Raw genomic sequence first — 10,699 nt, 5'->3', positions numbered from 1 at the left:
GGCGTTCAGGGATTCCCCTGTAGTTTCCCGGAGTTCACCTGCTATCTGCGTATTCCTTTCCTGTTATATAATGTCTTCTGCGCCTGAAACGGGAGTTCGTCGTGTATGCCGGACATAGTTACTATGGCAACTAGAAGTAGGACCACAAAAAAAATGTCCTGTGCTTCTCTAGTTTGCAGAAAAAGCTTAGAAAAAAGTCATCTAAGTGGATGTGAGCTAAGTTATAGCGACAGCTACACGATCCTGAGATATTTAAATCCAGGTTGTCTCTGTGGGAGTGATTGAAAACTGAGAAACTCCATTGTACTAAATGGCTTGTTATCAAGTTCATGTATTATGGAACATTGCAGCTTGTCAACTAGGTAAAAAAAAACAGCAACACCTTTGGTTATATTAACTGAGGCTGGAATTTAACCCCATATTGACATGGACTATTTTAGCATTTAAGAAGATGCAAGATTTTTTTGTTTGTTAGGCTGAATTCACACAACAATTTTTTAAATCTGTTGTTTGCAAAAAAACGTATCGAAGAACGAATGCATTTGTGTGCATCAGTTTTGATTCGTTTTTCCATCGTCTTTTATTACATAAAAAAGAGGAGCAAAATGCATCCCTTTTTTAAACATACACAAAAAAATGCGTATTGATCCATTTTTGAAATAATAGAAGTCAGTGGAAAAATGGATCAAAATGGATGCACACGAATGCACCTGTTCTCCCATCCATTTATTTATTTATTTATTTATTTATTAATCCATTTATATTATTTTTAGCAAAAACAGATGAAAAAAAAACATAGGGGGACATGTATCAAGTGGAGCACAGGACATTTTTTGGCGCACTGAGCCCACTTCCGCATAAATTTAATCGCAATTGCTTTTTTTGCGAACAATTTATTTGCAAGTGGCCTCTCTTTATACGCAAGTGGCTCTGGGCTGGCGTAGGTTTCACTTTGTTCGCATGGATGGGCTCCGTGCACATGGGATTTATGTAGAGGCAATGCGCCTCTTCAGAAATCCTCAGAGTTCTGGAGCTGCGGGGACATTTGTAAGGCCGGCGTAAAAAACACCAGACTTAATAAATGTCCCCCATAGCGTGAACCCAGCCTTACTCTTTTTTATTTTTGCATTAAGCTGTAAAAGTATTTGTTTTTGTGGTATAAATTTTATTTTTAATGGAGCAATTATGGAGTTCATATAATGTATAAAAAAGGCATTATTAAAGTAGTTTTTTTTGGGGGGAGGGGCTTAGCAAAAAAAAAAAAAAACATCAATTCTGCAATGTTTAAGTTTTTGTTTTGGGTTATATTTCTACAGCCCAGGTATCAAACTCTGACCTTTCAGTTGTTACAGCAGGCTCAGCTTCTATTAAAGTAAAGCAGAAGCTGCAGGTGCCACCATTACACTTAGTACGAGCCAACTTCTTCCAGGCCGTTTTACCTGTGCAGGGGCCAATCAATTATAGATAGCTATAAATAGCTTTTTTTCTTCCCCAGTAAAAGCCCTCTTGTCATAATTTTGTTGTGGTTGTTATAAATATGGGGATACTAAGTGGGCATTTTTAGTTCTTTACGCTTTGTGATATAGTAAAGCATTTGTAATTGTAAAATTTTCTTTTTGTGTTTTTAACTTTTTTTTTTTTTAAGTATTGTAACATGGTTTCCTGATATACAAAAAAACCACAGCACATTCTGGGTATAGGAAAACAAAATACAGTACACTCACCCCACTAAATTTGATGTTCTGAACTGTCTGTTACCCTTTCCAGCCAGCCCATGGGGGGGGGGACTTTTTTCTGTCTTGATGAATATCAGTAAACTCTTCAGAATTGCCTTAAAGGGGTTATCCAGAATTGGAAAAAGCACAGCTACTTTCTTGCAAAAACAGCGCCTACTTTGTCCTCAGGTTGGGTGTGGTATTCGGAGCTGCAAAAGCCACACCCAAACTGAAGACAGGAAAGGAGCCGATTCTGGAAGAAAGCAACCATGTGTTTGTAAGCCTGGATAACCCCCTATAAAGGGGTTTGTCACTTTATAGTAAAATAGTTCAGTGTACACTATTAGTAAGTGTCCTTACTGTATATACAGTACTAACAGCATCTCCCTGTGTACCTCATAGAGCTAAAAACAGACTCCCCTCCTCCAGGCTGTGCTGTCCTGCTCTGTGATGAGTCTGTCCATAACATGGAGAAGCATGTGACCATGCTCCGCCCCCCAGTGTCCACCATAGGCATAAACAGGCTCAATGTTGGACACTTGGGGGCAGGGCATGGTCACATGTCCCTCCATGTCAGCCATCTTATGGACAGAATCTCTACAGAGCAGGACAGCACAGCCTGGAGGAGGGGAGTCTGATACACAGTGAGATTTTACTAAAAAGTGGCCAACCCCTTTAAATCTTCCAGTAACAATGGCAGGATACATATTGTGACATAAACAGCAATAGAAGGAAGAATGATTAATCGGATCTAGTGCAGTTTCAGATCTAAAAGTGTCAAAAACATTAGATGCTCATCATTGTGGAATTAAGCGGCTTGTGCTGAATGGCCGGATGCATTACAGGAAATCAATAACTTTTGAAGAATTTATTTTCACTCAAGGTATTTGTCCAATGAGTGCAAGAGCGAACATGTCTCTGCCTTGTTAAAATAAATGAGACTGGAGAGAAGTAAAGATTTTTCTTAACGATAATGGAAAACCCAGCTGGTGATGTTCTTCATAGATGTTGTATGAGGAGTGACTATTCTGTGGAAGATTAAGAACCTCAGCATGTATCATTACTATAAAGAATGGTATCAAAAATGCCAATGTGGCATATTTCCATTTCCCTCGTGTATTGTAAGTTCTATTTAGGGATGAATGGGCAAATTTACTACTACAAATGCATCAATTTGTGGCACAAAAAGAACTTTGAAAAGTTGTGCTTCATGTGCCTTTGTATCTTATCTGACCGGGGGATGTGGCTTTGTTGGAATTAAGTTCAATTGAAATAGGGGTGGCTTAAAGGGGTAGTTCAGAAAAAAAAAACTTTTAGATCAATTCTTTCCCGCGAGAAGTGGTGTATTCTTTCCAGTCTGGAGAGCAGGAGTTTTTCTATGGGGATTCGCTGCTGTTCTGGACAGTTCCTGACATAGACAGAGAGAGCACTGTGTCACACTCGAGAGAATACACCACTTCCTGCAGGACATACAGCAGCTGATTAGTGAGGGAAGACTTGACTTACATTAGGAGTCTTCTCTCAGCTCGTTCTCACGATCGGTACGGGTCTGGATAGAGACATGTTTTTTCAAATGACATTGACACTTTAAAGTATTTTAAATACTCACAGTTTTGAAGGATTACCCCCACCTTAGATTGCAACAACATATTGCTACAAGCTTATTGATTTCTGCCCGAAAGCAATGTCCTATAAGCCATAGGCACACACAATACACATTATTATTTTGATTATTATTATTTTTGTTATTATTAAAGCTTTATTACCCTCAGAAGAGTCATGTAATATTTAACGCATTTTACATGAATGGATTGGCGCCGGCTCGGGGATGCCAGTGGCACAGTCTAGTGGCGCAGGGGTTTTTGTCAAACTGGGGGCCGGTGCTCAGGAATAGACTTGCACTGTGCACGGGAACTGGCCGACGGTTCAAAAAGGACTGCGCCACTGCTTTCCCCACGCCGGCGCTGATCCATTCATGTAAAAAAACTAAAGTTATGTAACTGATGGTACATTCACTCCAAGAATGCGGTAAAATTTCCTATTTTATAATTCCTCTTTTTCAGTTTTTCCTTTTTTACATTAAAATATCCGTTTTTACACTAAAATATCCATTTTTACACTAAAAAATTTGTGTTTTTTTTTAAACGGATGAAAAAAAAGAATGCATTTGTGTGCATTCGTTTTGATCCATTTTCCCATGGACTTCCATTATAAAAAAAAAAAAATTGATCAATGCGGATCTGTTTTTTTAACGGACACGGACACAACTACGTTTTTGTGTAGGTTGAAAAAAAACTGATCTGTTTTGTAAATGGAAGTTAATGGAAAAACTGATCTACACCAATGCACACAAATGCATCCATTAAAAAAAAAAAAAAACGGATGAAAAAAACAGATTGTAAAAACGCAGTGTGAACCCAGCCTAAGCCAAAATGAATCCCGGAATTTGATTAGACCTAGGGAATAGCTGTTATATAGATGAACATGTATTCTCTATAAGGATGAGAGAATTGAGATTTGACAGCAGAGCTGACATTTCACATTCCCTCATCGTAATAATTTTCTGATTAGATGAAAACCTTTAGTGCCGATAATTTTATTCCTTCTGTGAACTTCTCTTAATTGTGTTGAATTATACATGAAATATTCTCATCTATTCATCAGATTTCATTGTTACAACCTCCCCTTTAGCTGTGCCCTCCTTGTCTTGATATATCATTTAAATGTCAGTCATGGGGAGCAGTCTTGTTATTTACCACTAAAACTTTGTTCTCACATTTGTATAAAAAAAAAAAAAAAAAACCTTTATAAAAGATTCCATAGGAGAGCATTTCCCTATGTGAAATTTACGCTTTGCTTTAAAGATGAGATTGAAGATGGAGAATTTAGGAACTTGGAAGAGAGTTCAAGGTTGTCATGAGTGACCTTACAATGAATTCGGGTTCACGTGAACCTAAACGACGAATTCGAACGATAATCGTACGCAGCGAACGATCAAACGACGAGCGAGAAATCGTTCATTTTGATCTTACAAAATGTTCTTAAATCATCGTTCGTAAAAAATTCGCAGATCATTCCGTGTAAACAGTCGTTCACCGATTTGACCTATGTGCGAGATAGGCTTAAGCGATAGCAAAACAATCGCAAAAGATTTTACCGTACAATATATAATTGCATCTAAAAGCTGATCGTTATAAAAAAAAAATCGTTACTTCGAAATCAATAATCGTTCGATCGAGCCAATTATCGCTCCGTGTAAACACCGCATAACAAATCTTTATAATGTTCTGAAACCAGTTGATTTGTAAGAAGAAGATTTTCGCCGGAGTACCCCTTCAAGTGCTAAGCGTTTGGGTTCACGTGTACTCGAAGTTAGTGTAAGTTTGGTCATCTCCAGTTGTCATTGTGGTCTTTCCCAAGCTGCTATTTGACTGCAGCGCCACATCTGTGTTCACTCCTCGGATTTCATAATCTACAAACTGATTTTTGAAAATTTGGATTTACTAAAATTAACAGTTAAAAAAAATCTTAAGCAAATCTTTATTTAAAAACAAAATCATTTCTACAGAAATTCTAATAAAGAATTTTTTCTTGATATTTAATTTTTGAGTTCATCTCAGTCTGGTTCCATGATCATTACAGTCATCACTTCTTAATCCATTACAATAACTCTGATATATATAAATGTACTGCATAATTTTGCAGTAAACAAGTCTGTGTTAGTTGCATAATGTGATCTTGTTATGGGAATGGGAATGTTTCCAGCAACTTATATCCTTGCCATAAAGAACTGATCAGATCAGTACCTAGGGACACTGGGCAGGTGTGTAGCTAGAATTTATGGGGACCCACAGTGAAAAAACTGTAGGGCCCCCTCCTTTACACACAAAACAAAGCACTATATATATATATATATATATATATATACAGTGAGTGCAAGAAGTATTTGATCCCTTGCTGATTTTCTTTGTTTGCCCACTAATAAAGACACTATCCTTCAGCACTTTTAATGGTAGATATATTCTAACATGGAAAGACAGAATATCAAGAAAAAAATCCAGAATATAATTTTAAAGAATATATTTTAATTAATTTGTATTTCAATGAGGAAAATAAGTATTTGATCCCTCTTGCCAAACACACTCAATACTTGTAAAAGCGGCAAAGCCTTTTTTTGCAAGCACAGCGGTGAGACGTTTGTTGTAGTTAACCACAAGTTTAGCACACACACCAGGGGGAATTTTGGCCCACTCTTCTTTGCAGATTCTCTCTAAATCATGAAGGTTGGTGGGCTGTCGCTTGGCAACTCTGACTTTCAGCTCCCTCCATAGATTTTCGATCGGATTGAGGTCTGGCGACTGGCTGGGCCACTCCATGACCTTAATGTGATTTTTCTTGAGCCAATCCTTTGTTGCCTTTGCTGTATGTTTAGGGTCGTTATCATGTTGGAAGACCCAACCACGGACCATTTTCAGAACCCTGGCAGAGGGGAGGAGGATTGAGCGGTACATGGCTCCATCCATCTTCCCAGTGATGCGGTGAAGTAGCCCTGTACCCTTGGCAGAGAAACACCCCCAAAACATTATGCTTCCATCTCCATGCTTGACGGTGGGCACAGTGTTCTTGGGGTCATAGGCAGCATTTTTCTTCCTCCACACATGGCGGGTGGAGTTGAGGCCAAAAAGTTCAATTTTGGTCTCATCTGACCACAAAATCTTCTCCCAATAACTTGGTTCATCTTTCAAATGATCATTGGCATACTTGAGGCGCGCCTCCACATGTGCTCTCTTCAGCAGGGGTACCTTTCGGGCACTGCAGGATGTGAAACCATTGTTGCGCAAAGTGTTGCCAATTGTTTCCTTGCAAACTGTGGTCCCAGCTATCTTCAGGTCATTTGCTCACTGCTGCCGAGTGGTTGCAGGACGATTTCTGACTGTTCTCAGCATCATTGCCACCCCACGAGGCGAAATCTTCTTTGGAGCACCGGGCCGAGGTCTGTTGATTTTCATGTTATACTCTTTAAACTTTCTGATAATTGCACCAATAGTTGTTACTTTCACATCCAACACCTTACTAATCTTTTTGTAGCCCATTCCAGCTTTGTGAAGGTCAACAATTCTGACTCTGAGGTCCTGTGACAGCTCTTTGGTTTTACCCATGTTGGAGACTTGAAATCTGTGTGTTCTGTCTGATTCTGTGGACAGTTGTTTTTCACACAAGTGATTAGTGAGAACAGGTGGCTTCAGGTCAGGTAACAAGTTGATTGGGAGTGTCTAACTGGTCTGTAAAAGCCAGAACTGCTAATGAATACTAAGGGATCAAATACTTATTTCACTCCATGAAATACAAATCAATTAATATATATTCCTTAGATTTATTTTCTGGATTTTCTTTTTAATATTCTGTCTCTCCATGTAAGAATACATCTACCATTAAAAGTATAGAATGATCATGTCTTTATTAGTGGGCAAACAAAGAAAATCAGCAAGGGATCAAATACTTCTTGGACTCACTGTATATATATACTGTATATATGTGTGTATGTGTGTGTGTGTGTGTGTGTGTGTGTGTGTGTGATGTGGCCAAAAATAAAATCTCTTGCCTGCAGCCACAAGATTGTGGCTATTTAACTATAAGGGCCTATTAGGAGCCCTTATGGTTAAATACATAGGTGCAGGTGCAGACTACCTTCTGCTTAAGTTCACTTACATGCTTCAACACAAAAAGCAGGTTAAACAGGTTAAAAAAAAGGTTAAAAAGCAGAAGACAAGGAGATCTATGCTTCACTGCTCCTGCACTGATAACCTCTGACCTCTACATGGAGAGCTCGGAACATTTTCCTACTTGATTGCAGCTGGAGAACAGAGGTCAGGGCAGTGAAGCAGAGATCTCCTTGTCTTCTGATTTTTAACTCTTTTTTGTGTTCCAGCATTGGGTCACTTACACACTGCAGTATATAAGGGGTTAAGCAGAAGGACATAGGATGGCTCGTACCTTCTCGCCCGGACCCCCCTGTTGCACGGGCCCCATAGCAGCTGTCTGCCCTGCCTCTATGGTAGCTACGCCACTGCCACCGGGTACTTGTGGCCATGGGGTTCCCACTAATTTCATTAGAGCACATAATATGCTCATGCAAAAGATTTCAATACATCTTGTAAATGCATTGATTATCCCAATAATTGCTGATCCCCAATAATCAGTCTCCTTCCCAGCAATAACATTGGATCAGCAATGGTCCTATAAGCAACTTACTAAACTTACTATTGGAGTAACCTATCAAACAGAAAAGGGTTCATATGAAATATACATGAAATGTTATTTGAGGTAACGCCGTTTTACTCATGACTGCTTTATATGGAAACCTTTTTGGAAACATCATATTTATAGACGTCTGTGAAAGATCTAATTAGAGAGAACGGTTTACAAACACCCAAGGGATTCCGGCTTATTCTCTACGGCTGGTTGGTTCATTTACTGTACACACATAAACAGCTGCTAGGTATGATACCATAATACTTGGCTGGCCATCATATCCCTTTACAAAGATGTTTACTCTGGGTATCAGGAGCGGCAATGCACATGCCTATCCTCCAGTAAAGTCACCAATGGATGGACGTGCATAAAACCTTTCTGAATAAACAGAGGGGGCGCCAAACAAATCTAGCAAATGCAAGAATCGATAGTGGTAAAATAATTGTCAGAATTTAAAGGGAACCTGTTATCACTTTCATGCTGCCTAAAACAAGAGTCATTAAGACACTCCTCTAACTCGCCAGCTATTATGGGTTGACCTTTGCCTATACCCAAATAGAAAAAAGCTATCAAAGGCTGGTAGGATGGGGGGAGAAGCTGTCTTGTTTGTCTTGTGGGTCAGACAACATGAAACTGATATTCCCTTTAAGTGGCATTTTTAATTTTATACGCATTATCAGTGGGGGTTGCAGAAAGGGTTAATTACATAGGGCTGCCATATAAATTTAACTGTCTAGTAGCAGGGCCGATTCTGGGGTTTCTGCCGCCTGAGGCAAACCTCAGGCGGCCGCCCCGAGTGGTGGCCGGCATCCCCCCCCCCCCCCCGCAGCCAGCCGCTCACCTGTCCCACGCCGCAGCTGGCCCGCGCTCTCCGCTGTCTCCACATCCCGTCGGGTCCCGCGATGTCACCCTGCAGCTGTCACGGACCTCCAGGCTGTGGTGAGTGAGTGGGGTGATCGGGTCGTGCGGGGCGGCCCCGCACGACCCGATCACCCCAGCGTGTCCCCCACCAACCCCGGGCACTCACCACAGCCTGGAGGTCTGTGACAGCTGCAGGGTGACATCACAGGACCTGACGGGATGTGGAGAGCGCGGGCGACGGGACAGGTGAGCGGCCGCTGTCATTTTTGTTAAGTGATACTTAACAAAAATGACCGCTGGGGGGACATAATGCCGCCCCCCTGCCGGACCGCAAAATCTGCCGCCTGAGGCGGAAGGCTCATTCCGCCTCATGGCAGAAGCGGGCCTGCTAGTAGGTGCATGTAAATGGCGGTATAATGCATTGTTCTCTGTGAACATATACAAGCCACTCAAGCGCTTAAAAAAGGGGAGGACCCCGAAATGTTGCGCCTACGTCACATTCGTCCTGTCCTTGTGGAGGGTGAGAGTCTCCATGGATGCCTAGAATTGAAGAGCGCTGTTCCTTAGTGCGAAGACCGAATCTCATCCTTGCATCTGGGTAAATATTTTCTATAAAGTCTTTGTGACCATTATGTTTTTTCAGTTTTATTGAAGAATACAAACTTGCTATAAAGTTACGTCTGTGTTTTACTATCGCATTATTGGAGTACCATTGGGGCCTGGACTAGCACTTGGCAGTTTTGACACAATTCACAAGAGTTGTTAGAGTTTGGCACATAGACAAAGTCAGGCAGATTACATATTACAACAATTTCCGGAAGTAATGGCACCAAACATAAAAAGGAAGCCACAAATGATGCAAAGCATGTAAATTCAGAGACAGGTTACCAATAAAGAGCAGAAGCAAAGCATAGGCATGTCTACATTAAAGGGGATTCCAATCAAACAATGACTACATATTAGGATTGTTATACGGGCCATTTGAAAAAGTAACAAACTCCATCCACAATAGTTGTCGCTTGTGATATACTTTGTATAGTATGTACAGGAGCAGGGACTCCTGTTGTTTGATAGAAGTTCCTGCTCTCGCAGTAGTTTCCATGGAACTCTCACCAAAAGTGTACAGAAGCAAGGCCTCCTGTCTTATTGTAATAAGGCTGCATTCACACGTTCAGTGTTTTTCCTGGTCCGTGATTGTGGTCTGCTAGCTACCTCTGTGATCCATGCAAAACAGTCCGTTTTGTCATTCGTTTTGCATCTGTGTTCGTTTTATTTACGGATATGTTTAAAGCATTTTAAATTACATTGATTACATCACATCCGTGTTTTTCACGGATGAACACGGATGTCACATCCGTGTAAATCCGTGAAATACACGGATCTCATTGATTTCTATAGGGAATCCTTTCCGTTTATCTGTTCAGAGCAATGATATGTTCTATTTTTTAATGGCACGGATAACGGATCTGTGCAATCACGGAGCGTCTGAATAGCCCAATAGAAAGCAATGGGCTGTAAAATTGTCCATGCGCACAGATCCGAGACAACAACGGCCGTACTTTATGTGGAGTGGAACATTGCCTTATCTGCTATGGGATCCCGGCCGGAGCGTATACACATCGTATCCGGGATCCCATATGGACCCGCAAATAACTGAGATGTCAGTTTTCTGTGGCCGCAATTTAGTGAAAGACGTGTCAGTTCACACAATGAAGCGAGCGGCTCCGGCCGCTTGCTTAATTGTGTCCTATGGAGAGTTCTGATGCGGGCCGGGTCACGGAATGTCCTGTCTCTTTACATTGTGTGAACATAGCCTAAGGCTGGGTTCACACACAGTATATTTCAGTCAGTAATTTGGTCCTCATTTTGCA

The sequence above is a fragment of the Dendropsophus ebraccatus genome, chromosome 11, assembly GCF_027789765.1.
Source record: "Dendropsophus ebraccatus isolate aDenEbr1 chromosome 11, aDenEbr1.pat, whole genome shotgun sequence".
NCBI classification, from domain to species: domain Eukaryota; kingdom Metazoa; phylum Chordata; class Amphibia; order Anura; family Hylidae; genus Dendropsophus; species Dendropsophus ebraccatus.
The sequence above is the reverse complement of the archived record's forward strand: the minus strand, read 5'-3'. Positions refer to the sequence as shown.